Here is a 12114-nt window from a genome sequence, read left to right on the forward strand (position 1 = left end):
ATAAAAGAGGTAAAGCAATCCAGACAACATTCCAGAAATGTTTTTTTCCAGCACCTGCAAAACTGCTGTAAGTCCTCTATTGAAGCTGTCGGCTCTGAAAGGGCAAGAAAGAAGAAAAGAGAACAATAATGGAACAAAATGTGAAGAATGCAGTCTCTCACTTTCATTACCTGTTCATGGCATTTTAAGGTTTAGGAAACACCAAGTATTATGGCTTGTGTGGCAAATCAACAAGTGACCTGTTTTTATCTCAGGCCAACATACAAAATAGGAGAAGTAGACCATTCAGCCGTCAAGCCTCATCCACCATTTAATAAAATCATGGCTGATATGTTTGTGTTGAGTTCTACATTCCCATCTACCCCCAATAACCTTCGATTCTCTTGCCAAACAAGAAGCTATCTAACCTCTACCTTAAAAATATTCAGTGACCCTGTTTCCAACGTCTTCTGAGCAGAGAGTTCCAAATTCTCACAATATTCGAGAGAGAGAGAAAAAAACCTTACCTTTGTCCTATAAGGGCGATTCCCAATTTTAAAACAGTGCACTCCATTTCTGGATTCACCCACAAGGAGAAACATCCTTTCAACATCCACCTTGTCAATAACGTTCGGGATATTATATATTTCAATTAAGTCACCCCTCACTCTTCCATATTCTAGTGGAAACAAGCCCAGTCTGTCCAACCTATCCTCTTCAGATATTAATTTAATAAATCTCCTCTGACCCACCTCCAATGCATTTACATCTTTCCTTAAATACAGAGACCAAAACTGCACACAGTACTTGAGATGCGATCTCACTAAAGCCCTGTTTAACTGAAGCATAACATCCTTACCTTTGTGTTCAATTCCTCTCGTAATAAAGGACAGCATCCCTTCTTGATTACATGCTTCATCTACGTACTCACATTTTGTGACTCAAGCATCGAGAACACCATAATTCCCCTGCACCTCGACGTGCTGAAGTCATTCTCTGCTTAAATAGTACTTTTTTTCTACCTATCAAAATGAACAACTTCACACTTCCCCACATCCAGCTGCCAAATTTATGCCCACATACTCAACCTATCTATATCTATCTGCAAACTCCTTATGTCTTCACGACACACTTTCATATCTCTGTGTCACCTGCAAATGTAGCTGCCATGCCTTTGCTCCAATCATCTAGGTCATTGACGCAAATTGTAAAACGTTGAGGCCCAACAGACCCCTGTGGGGCTACACTCATCACATCCTGCCAATCAGACAAATATCCATTTCTGCATACTCTCTTTTCTGCCAGCAATCCAATCAGTCTAATGTGCTACTCCCTACACAATGAATTTTTAACTTTTACAAAGGCCTATGATCTAGCACTTTATCAAATGCTTTCTGGAAATCCAAGTACAGCACATCTACAAGATGCCCTTTATCAACAGTGCAAGTTCAAAGAACTCAGCAAATTGGTTAAATACGATTTTCCTTTCTCAAAACCATGCTGACTCTTCCCAATTACCTTGAGCTTGTCCAAGTGCCCAGCTATAACCACTTTTAAGGATAAATAATAACACTTTTCCCAAGACAGGCATCCTGTATTTTCCGGTTTACGTTGCCTTGGAACTCTTGCTGTCTGTTTTTACATTCCTAGCTAGGTTCCTCTTGTACTCTCATTTCTTTCTCTTGATTAACCTTTTAGTCATTCTCTGCTGTTCTTTATATTCTGACCAATCATCTGACCTGCCATTCACCTTTAAGCAATTGTATATTTTTTCCTAAATGTTTGATATTTTCCTTAATTTCTTAAGTATATAATAGATGTTGGCTCTTCCCTTCCAGAATTTTTCTTTTCAGCAGAAATATAATTATTCTGTGTATTCTGAAATATCCCTTACATGTCTGCCACTGCTTCTCGATTGATCTATCTGCTAGCCTAGTATCCCAGTACATTTCATCTAGCTCAGCTTCCATGCCCACATAGTTGCCCTTACTTAAGTTTAAAATACTTGTCTTAGATCCACTCTTCTTCCTTTCAAACTGGATGATAACTTCAATGATTTTGTAGTCACTTTTACCACGAGGTGCCTTTACTCTGAAGACATAAACATTTTTAAAATATAAGTTTAGAATACCCAATTAATTTTTTATCCAATTAAAGGGCAATTTAGCGTGGCCAATCCACCTACCCTGCACATCTTTGGGTTGTGGGGGCGAAACCCACGCAAACACAGGGAGAATATGCAAACTCCACCGGGCAGTGACCCGGAGCCGGGATTGAACCTCGGACCTCGGTGCCATGAGGCAGCAGTGCTAATCACTGCGCCACCGTCCTGCCTGAAGACATTAATTGATCCCGTTACATTTTTTTAAATTTAACATTTTTTTGGGAATACCCAATTCTTTTTTTCCAACGAAGGGGCAATTTAGCGTGGACAATTCACCAACCCTACACATCTTTTTGGGTTTGGGGGTGAGACCCAACCAGACACAGGGAGAATGTGCAAACTCCACACGGACAGTGAGCCTGGGCCAAGATCAAACCTGGGTCCTCGCGCCGCGAGACGGCAGTGCTAACCATTCACCACCGTGCTGCCCAATCTTGTTACATTACACAGTAATAAATCTAATGTAACCTGTGTTTTGTTATGCTCTTGATGTAGCATAAGCTGCTTCCTTGATGTGCACTCTGACAAAGGAAGGTTCAGACTTGGAGATAGCTTTAACACGTTTATTAAACTATTAACAATTCTCCTACTTTGATTCGACTCCACTGTTAATCCTGCTATAGCTACTCAGACTGACGAACCAGTCTGTTACAATCCACATGGTGGGTGTGATGTTCAATCAACCCTGTTTGTACTCAGAGTGCCCTTGTGCTGAAGGAACCAAGAAGTGGTTAAATCATTTCTTTGTCGGATTTGGACTCTTTTTGTTTTCCGATGCTTGTGGTGGTAATTCTTGATGGCATCTGTCCTGAAAGCCAGGTTGCCTGTTGGTAGTAGAGCAAACGTGAATTGGTAAGATGCATCGTCCTGCCATGGCATGTCATTGTACTGAGCTGAGCAGTAACAGTGTGCCTCATTTGCAGAGTTGTACCATGTCGTATCAGTCGTAGTTCCATTGGTGTTGTTTTTGTCGTGCTTGTTGTCGACGTTGTTGCCTTCGGTACGCTTCTTGCTATTGTCTTTGATGTTGTTGTTGTGGTTGCTGGACTCAAGGACCACGCTCTGTGGATAATACGAGTCCTTCATACAGTTACTCGTGTTAGCGTGCTTTGTGGCATCTGCTGTCTCCTAGAGCGTGCCGTCACTGAGTTTGCGGCACTCCCCGTCTGGAGTCATGTCCGGCTTACTTGAATCAGTTTTGGTTTGTCGATGCTCCCCGTTTGGAGCCCTTTCTGGTTCACCTGAATCAGCTTTGGTTCCTTGATGCTCCCCCTCCGGAGTCACTGCAGGTTCACTTGAGTCAGCTGAGATTTCTTGGTGCTCCACGTCCGGAGTCAAAACATTCAGGAATGCATTTGCTTGTGGAGAGGCTCGAGCGAATGAGGTTTGAAGTAACGTGGTGTCACCAGAGTCACCAGTAGTCTCACTGTGATTGTCGAGTGCTTCTGTACATTCTAGCTGAGGTCTGCCACGTTGCACATTTGGTATGGGAAGTGGGATGCCGTCATCACTTGTCTCATATACAGTGGGTAGAGCCTCAGGGTCTTCTTGTCGTTCACTTGAGCTGGGTAGACCATCAAAGTCTTCTTCTGGTGGCTCAAATAATCTGGGTGGACTGTCATAATCTGCTTGCTGTACACTTGAGCGTGGTAGACTGTCAGTCTTCTTGTTCACTGGAGCGTGGTAGACTGTCATAGTCTGCTTGCTGTACACTTGAGCCTGGCAGACTGTCATAGTCTTTCTGTTGTTCACTTGAGCGTGGCAGACTTGCATTGTTTGCTGCTGGTTGCTCAGAGGAGGTTGCTGGACCCTCATGGTCTTGTTCATGCAAGGACTGCGCTTTGGAGTCTTTATTTAAAAAAATCTTTTTATTGGCATTTTTCATATATATATAAACAGTTGTATATATACACATCACATTTTTCTCGCCTGCGCTAATTTCCTTTATTATACAGAGGTTTAGTTTGTCCTTCGTTTAACTGATCCTACGTGCTTTTCATTGCCCTCTGGATCTGTCTATGGTTCCTACCCCTTCCCCGTTCATCTCTCGTCGTTCTGGAACAGGTTTTGGAACAGACCGACAAACTGCCCCCAAGTATCCAGGATCCTTCCTCTGACCCTCGGGTGGCGTACTTAATCATCTCCAGGTGGAGAAATAGCAAAAGTTCAGCGAGCCAATCTGCAGCTGTGGGTGGTGCTGCTGATCGCCAGCCGAGCAGGATTCTCCGGCGTGCGATTAGGGAAGCGAAAGCAAAGGCGTTGGCCCCCTTCCCCATGTGTAACTCTGGCTGCTCCGATACCCCGAAGATTGCCACTATTGGGCATGGCTTCACCCTCACCCCCACAACCTTGGACATTGCCTCGGAGGAGGCTGCCCAGAACCCAGCAAGCTTGGGGCAAGCCCAAAACATGTGGGTGTGGTTGGCTGGGCCCCTCTGGCACCGCTCATATTTGTCCTCCACCTCCGGGAAGAACCTGCTCATTCGGGTTCTGGTCAGGTGCGCTCTGTGCACCACTTTGAGCTGCATTAGGCTTAGCCTTGCGCAGGAGGAGGTGGAGTTCACCCTGCTCAGTGCTTCGCCCCAGAGTCCCCATCCTACCTCTGTCCCCAGTTCGTCCTCCCATTTTTGTCTGATCTCGTCCAGTGGAGTCCGGGCTCTGTCCAGTAGCTGTCTGTATATTTTCCCACATAGCCCCCCCTTCTCGTTGCTTGTGCCTATCAGGTCCTCTAGTAGTGTGGTTTCTGGGGCCCCAGGGTACCCTACTGTCTCTTTGTGGAGGAAGAGCTTTATTTGGAGGTGTCTCATTTCCTGACTCCACTTCCTCGTCAGTTCGTCTAGTGTCGCCAGTCTGTGCCCTACGTAGAAGTCCCCGACCGTTAATGTGCCCCCGTCCCGCCTCCATCTTTTGAAGGTGGTATCTAGCATGGCTTGGGGGAATCTGTGATTGCCGCAGATGGGGGCCATGGGGGACAGTTTAATTACCTCGAAGTGTTGTCCGAGCTGGGTCCATGTTCTCAGCGTGGCCGCTACCACTGGGCTTGTTGTGTATCTTGTTGAGGAGGATGGGGGTGCTGCTGTAGCCAGGGCCCGGGGGGGGGGGGGGGTCGTTCCTTTACAGGATGCCTCCTCCATTTGTACCCAATCTGTGTCAGGTTCTTGTACCCATCCCCTCACTCTTTCTGCTGTTGCTGCCCAGTGGTAGTATTGTAGGTTTGGTAAGGCCAAGCCCCCTTTGATTTTCCTTCTTTGCAGTGTCTGTTTTGGGATTCTCGGGTTCTTACCCCCCCCCCCCACAAACGCCATGATTAGACTGTCTACGTTTTGGAAAAAGGCCTTGGGGATGAAGATCGGAATGGATCTAAACAGGAAGAGGAACCTTGGCAGTACGTTCATCTTGATCATCAGCACTCTCCCCGCCAGGGAGAGTGGGAGTGATCCCCACCTTTGAAGGTCTCTTCTTACTTCCTCCACCAGGCTGGTCAGTTCTACTTGTGGATCTGTGTCCAGTCTTTGGCTATCTGGAACCCCAGGTAGCAGAATCTGTTCTGGGCTGTTTTGAACGGGAGCCCCTCCAGCTCTCTCCCTTCCCCGTTTGGGTTCACTGGGGATGCCTCGCTTTTGCCCAGGTTAAGTTTTAGCCCGAGAAGGTTCCAAACTCTTTCAGCATTTGCAGTATCGCCTTCAGTCCCTCCTGTGGCTTTGAGACATAGAGGAGCAGGTCATATGCATAGAGTGAGACTCTGTGCTCTCTGTCTCCTCTCCGGATTCCCTTCCAGCTTTTCACGTCCCGCAGGGCTATCGTCAGGGGTTCGATGGCTAGCGTGAACAAGAGTGGGGAAAGGGGGCAGCCCTGTCTTGTTCCTCTCTGCAGCTGGAAGTATTTAGAGTTGGTGGTGTTAGTTTGGACGCTCGCTTTGGGAGCGTTGTACAAGAGCCTCACCCAGGCGGTGAACCCCGCTCCTAGCCCAAACCGTTCCAGTACCTCGAGGAGGAATTTCCATTCGACTCTGTCGAAGGCCTTTTCTGCGTCCAGGGAGACAATCACCTCTGGTTTTCTCTCCCCAGAGGGGGTCATTATTACGTTCAGCAGCCGCCTGAGGTTCGCTGCGAGCTGCCCACCCTTGACAAAGCCGGTTTGGTCCTCTGCGACCACCTCTGGTACACAGCCCTCCAGCCTTTTGGCCAGGACCTTTGCGAGTATTTTCGCATCCACGTTCAGTAGTGAAATGGGTCTGTATGATCCGCATTCCATCAGGTCTTTATCTTTTTTGGGTATCAGTGAAATTGTGGCCTGTGCTAGCGTTGGGGGCAGGGTACCCCTTGCCAGTGAGTCCGCGAACATGTCCCTTAGGTGTGGGGCCAGGACTGGTGCACATTTTTTGTAGAAGTCCGCCGGGAACTCATCGGGTCCCGGTGCCTTCCCCGCCTGCATGGAGCTGATGCTCTCCATGATTTCTCCCAGGCCTATTGGTGCGTCCAGCTCCGCCCGTCTGTCTTCCCCCACAACTGGTAGTTCCAATCAGTCTAGGAACAGTTTCATCCCCACGTCACTGTTGGGGGGCTCGGAGGTGTACAGTCCCCGGTAGAAGATCTCAAATGCCCGATTGACCTCCTTTGGTTCTGTTACCAGTCTGTCTCTGCTATCCTTTATCTGGCTATCTCCCTTGTGGCTGCCTGCTTTCTCAGCTGGTGAGCCAATAGGCGGCCAGCCTCGTCTCCGTGTTCGTAGAAGGTCCCCAGTGTCTGGCGGAGTTGGTACACTGCTTTCCTAGTGGATAGCAGGTTAAAGTCCATTTGCAGCTTTTTCCTCTCCACCAGCAGCCCTACGGTCGGGACCTCGGAGTATTTTCTGTCGACTTCCAGGATGGAGTCTACCAGTTGTTGCCTGGCCATCCTCTCTTCCCCATCTCTGCTTGCCTTGTAGGCTATGATCTCTCCTCTAATTACGGCCTTCAGTGCCTCCCAGAACGTGGAGGGTGAGACCTCCCCGTTTGGTTGGTACTCACGTAGTCGCCTGTGGCCCTGCGATGTTTTCTGACAGAAGGCCTTGTCGGTCAGGAGGTCAGTGTCCAGCCTCCATGTGGGGTGCTGGGCACGGCCTGTCTCCAACCTCACATCCATATAGTGCGGAGCGTGGTCAGAGATAACGATCGCGGAGTGGTCCGTTCCCGTGATCCCTGGAAGCACCGATTTCTCCACTGCAAAGAAGTCGATACAGGTGTATACCTTGTGTACTTGTGAGAAGTATAAAAATTCCTTCTCTCCCGGGTGCAGGAACCCCCATGGGTCCACCGCCCTCATCTGCTCCATAAATGCTCCTAGTTCCCTAGCCATGCCAGTCTTTTTCCCTGCTCTGGGTTTGATAGATCGGTCAGTGGGTCCTGTACACAGTTGAAGTCGCCCCCCATGATCAGTCGGTGTGTGTCAAGGTCGGGGATTTCTGCCATGGTCTTCTTTCTGAATTCTGTGTCGTCCCAGTTGGGAGCGTACACATTTGTCAGTACGACCGGTGCCCCTTCCAGGACACCGCTGACCATGACGTACCGTCCCCCTGGGTCCGTAACTGTCTTGGTTTCCGTAAACCTCGTCCTCTTACTAATTAATATTGCTACTCCCCTAGCCCTCGTCCCGTAGCATGAGTGGTATGTCTGTCCCTTACCAGCCATCGGTCCTTTTCCCTCAGGTGCATCTCTTGTAGGTAGATTATGTCTGCTTTCAGGCTTCTTAGGTGGGTGAAGACTCTGGATCTTTTGACCGGGTCGTTGAGTCCCCTTGCATTCCAGGTAACAATCCTAGTGGGGGGGTTTTGACCCCCCGGTCCTGCGGGGTCACCCTTACTTACCTGGTGGATGAGCCCCTGCCCTCCAGGGTGTCCCTTCGTTAGGGGGCCGTCTTTTCACCTCAGTTTCCTGAGTTACCATCCTGTCGCTCTGGTCCGAGGCGGCCCTCTCCAACTTCTGAATAGTTTTCTCCTGCACCTCCACCTTTCTTTCCAGGCCGTTGATGGTTCGCTGCATTTTTTCTGTTGTCTCCGCCAGCATCTCCTGCATCATTGTGTGGAGCTCCGTCCTGAGTGCCTCCCTCATGGCGTTTATCTCCATTTTCATCTCCTCCTTTATGGCGCTTATTTCCGTTTCAGCACGCTTCTCTATTCCTCCCCCTGTGCGGGGGGGGGGGGGGGGGGGGGGGGGGGGGGGGGGGAAGAAGAGAAGAGATGGTCGCCGCGTCCTGTTCCTGCTCCGCTGCTCGGCTCGCCAGTTTTTCCGCTTCCTGATTCGCCTGAACCTCCGCCTCGCCCCGTGGGGTCGTCTGCCTGCCCGGCCGCAGCTCCTGCTTTTTTCCTTCGCCTTCCCTGCTGTTCCTTCTTACATCTCGCCGTCCCCTCAATTTACTCTTTGGAGGCATATTTCTGTCTGTGCCTTCCTTTTAAAAACAATTTTTTTTTTATAAAAAGGGTTTTTTTTTTTTTGAAAGTTTTCTTTCCCCTTTAAAAAAGTCTTTCTTTTAAAAAAAAAAATTTGCAGGAGAGGAACAAGGAAGGTTGAATTAAAAATTTCTTATTTTGTCCTTGTGATCCTCTCCGTGCTCCGACTTTCAGGCCGTTGCCGAGCGATCCCCATTCCTCCTCCACGTGCAGCTCACCGGGACCAGTCTCTCCTTTTTTTTCCCTCTCCCTCTCCAGCTCCGTGGATCGGAAATTTGGCGCCTGGGCAGGGCTGAATTTACGGGGCCTACGGAATTTTATTTTTTTTTAAAATTCCCCAGGAAAATACCCCCAAAAAAACATGATTTTGTGGCTGTGCGGGAGCGTCTTTGCTGCGGCCGCTCCATTCGCGACCGCCACCGGAAGTCTGTGCTCTGGAGTCTTGAAATGAATGAAAATTGCTTATTGTCACGAGTAGGCTTCAATGAAGTTACTGTGAAAAGCCCCTAGCCGCCACATTCCGGCGCCTGTTCGGTGAGGCTGGTACGGGAATTGAACCGTGCTGCCGATCTGCCTTGGTCTGCTTTAAAAGCCAGCGATTTAGCCCAGTGAGCTAAACCAGCCCCTCTTGCGTTGCTTCTATCGTGGAGTCTGTTCACAAGCTCTCTGTGGAGGCTTGTCACTCGAGTCACTTCTTGTTCATGCAAGGACTGCACTGTGGAGTCTTGCGTTGCTTCTATCGTGGAGTCTGTCCACGAGATTGCTGTGGAGTCGTTCATCGCTTTCTATGTGGAGTCGGGGAGGCTTCGCGGTGTGTGGACCACTCTCTGTGTGGCAGCAGGCCGCTCTCTGTGGGCTTGTACCGCTCTCTGTCTCTTGGTGTCAGGCCGCAGCATAATCGTGCACTCACGAGTCGAGAAGCCATATATGCTGGGCTGAAGATTCCCCAATCCGAAGAACTCGTCGTCGGGGTCTTCAATGTACAACACGTCTAGTTGCGGATCGGATTTGGTACTGGGGTAGCCTCCCAAGGTGAAAGCTTCGTCTGAGTCATTGTCTTCCAAGACCATACCATCACGTTTTGTGTCGGAGCTGGCATCGGGCTCGATGTCCAAAGAAGAATTCAAGGTCTGAGTCATAGTCTTCAAGGACTGTATCATCTCTTTGGGCGGTGCTTACTGCTTGTTGCAGGGTTCTGCGGAGGTAACTTTCAGCTACTCATCGAATTTCAGGTATTGTGCTGTCGTTCCAGGTGAAAGAATCGGATTTTACGGCTTTAAATTTTTTTCCCCCCGTGTTTTGGGACATTTCCCCTATAAGTGGGCGTGGTCTAGGGCCTCTGACTTCACGACGCGTGTGACATAGTGCGTAGGAAGCGATTGCGCATGCGCAGATCGCTGTTCCTTTACTTGGGCCTTTTTCACAGTTGCGCATGTGCGGCTTCTCGCGCATGTGCAAATGGACCTTCCCGTTCTGTGTGCTCGTCGCGCAACTGCGCATGTGCAGCACCTTTCCCAAGATGGCTGCAATTCAAAACTGCCGTTTCGTTGCTGCAAGCCTACATCGCGGTGAATTTTGCCGAATTCACCGCCTCTTTTATCTTTTCTTCTTGTATGTTCCTCGCAGAATTCTTGGAATTTGTCCAGGACTGCCTGGAAATTGCTCTTGTTTTGCCCCTTTGAATATTTGAAGGTCTGGAAATGGCTTTGTCATTCAGCTGCTTCTGGACCCACAATGGTAAGTAGAAGCTTTATTTTCTCTGCATCCGCCACACCATCTAGGTCGGATGCCACCAGGTAGATCTCGAATCTCTGCCTGAACCAACGCCAGTTTTCATTGAGATTGCCTTGGTACCTGAGCTGCTGTGGAACCGGAATCTCGAACATCATCTTGCCTGGCTGCTGTTGCTGGTAGTCACTGTTTGCTGAGTTTTAACTCTATGGATTGAAACAGTTCACTCCTGAACCATGTTTTGGCTGCTTCCTTGATGTGCACTCTGACAAAGGAAGGTTCTGACTTGGAGATAGCTTTAACACGTTTATTAAACTATTAACAATTCTCCTACTTGGATTCGACTCTACTGTTAATACTGCTATAGCTACTCAGACTGACGAACCAGTCTGCTACAATCCACGTGGTGGGTGTGATGTTCAATCAACCCTGTGTACTCACTGAATGCCTCCACTGGAAAGAGACTGAGCATGTGTGATGTGACCTTTTATATGGTTTGGTGTAATGCCCCCCTGTGGCAGTGTCACCTCTGTGTGTATCGTGAATGCCCATTGGTCGTGTCCTATCTTACTAACCTATTGGTTGACTGTCTGTGTGTCATGTGTCTGGTGCTCCATCTAGTGTCTAGCTAGTGTAGTGTATGTACATTAACCCTTTGTGTACTTACAGTGATGTACATCACGACAACCTGCTCTCTGGTAGTTTCTTAGAACAGCATGTTCTGGAACAAATCTCGAAAGCATTCTAAGAACTCCTCATCCAGGTTACTACTGCCAATCTGATTTTTCCAGTTTATATGTAGGTTAAAGTCACCCACGATTATAATCATTCTTTTATCACAAGCAGCCAATATTTCTTCTTTAATAATAATAATCTTTATTGTCACAAGTAGGCTTACATTAACACTGCAATGAAGTTACTGTGAAATGTCCCGAGTCACCACATTCCAACGCCTGTTTGGGTACACGGAGGGAGAATTCAGAATGTCCAAATTACCTAAAAGCACGTCTATCAGGCTTGTGGGAGGTAAGCGGAGCACCCGGAGGAAACCCACGCAGACACGGGGGGAATGCACAGACTCCGCACAGACAGTGACCCAAGCCCGGGACCCTGGCGCTGTGAAGCCATAGTGCTAACCACTATGCTACCGTGCTGCCCAATAATAATCTTTATTATTGTCACAGGTAGGCTTACATTAACACTGCAATGAAGTTACTGTTAAAATCTCCTAGTCGCCACTCTCGGGCGACTGGGTACACTGAGGGAGAATTCAGAATGTCCAATTCACCTAACCAACACATTTTTCAGGACTTGAGGGAGGAAACCGGAGCACCTGGAGCAAAGCCAAGCAGACACGGGAGAGCGTGCAGACTCCGCACGGACAGTGACCCAAGCCGGGAATTGAACCCGGGTCCCTGGTGCAGTGAAGCAACAGTGCTAACCACTGTGCTCCTTCTATACTTTGCTCTACGTTGTGGTGCATTCCCATGAGTGACGTCTTCCTCCAACTATTCCTCATCTCCACCCAGCGCAGCACGGTAGCACAGTGGTTAGCACAGTTGCTTCACAGCTCCAGGGTCCCAGGTTCGATTCCCGGCTTGGGTCACTGTCTGTGCGGAGTCCGCATGTCCTCCCCGTGTGTGCGTGGGTGTCCTCTGGTTTCCTGACACAGTCCAAAGACATGCAGGTTCGCTGGATTGGCTATGCTAAATTGCCCTTAGTGTCCAAAAAGAGGTGGTGGGGTTATTGGGTTACGGGGATAGGGTGGAGGTGTGGGCTTGGGTAGAGTGCTCTTTCCAAGGGCCGGTGCAGAA

General features: G+C 48.9%; 1 protein-coding gene across 3 annotated transcripts in view; it reads right to left on the reverse strand.

Annotated features, from left to right (window-relative positions):
• gpr63 (G protein-coupled receptor 63) overlaps window positions 1–12114 on the reverse strand; it is a 202762-nt gene that overhangs the window by 12465 nt on the left and 178183 nt on the right. Inside the window, exon 4 of one of the 3 annotated variants that reach the window (XM_072499576.1) lies at window positions 55–94. The exons of the other annotated variants lie outside the window; for them this stretch is intronic. The gene's annotated coding sequence lies outside the window, so the exon portion shown is untranslated. The remainder of the gene's footprint in view (window positions 1–54; window positions 95–12114) is intronic. 3 annotated transcript variants of the gene reach the window in all.

This window comes from Scyliorhinus torazame, chromosome 4, assembly GCF_047496885.1.
Source record: "Scyliorhinus torazame isolate Kashiwa2021f chromosome 4, sScyTor2.1, whole genome shotgun sequence".
Lineage (NCBI taxonomy): Eukaryota > Metazoa > Chordata > Chondrichthyes > Carcharhiniformes > Scyliorhinidae > Scyliorhinus > Scyliorhinus torazame.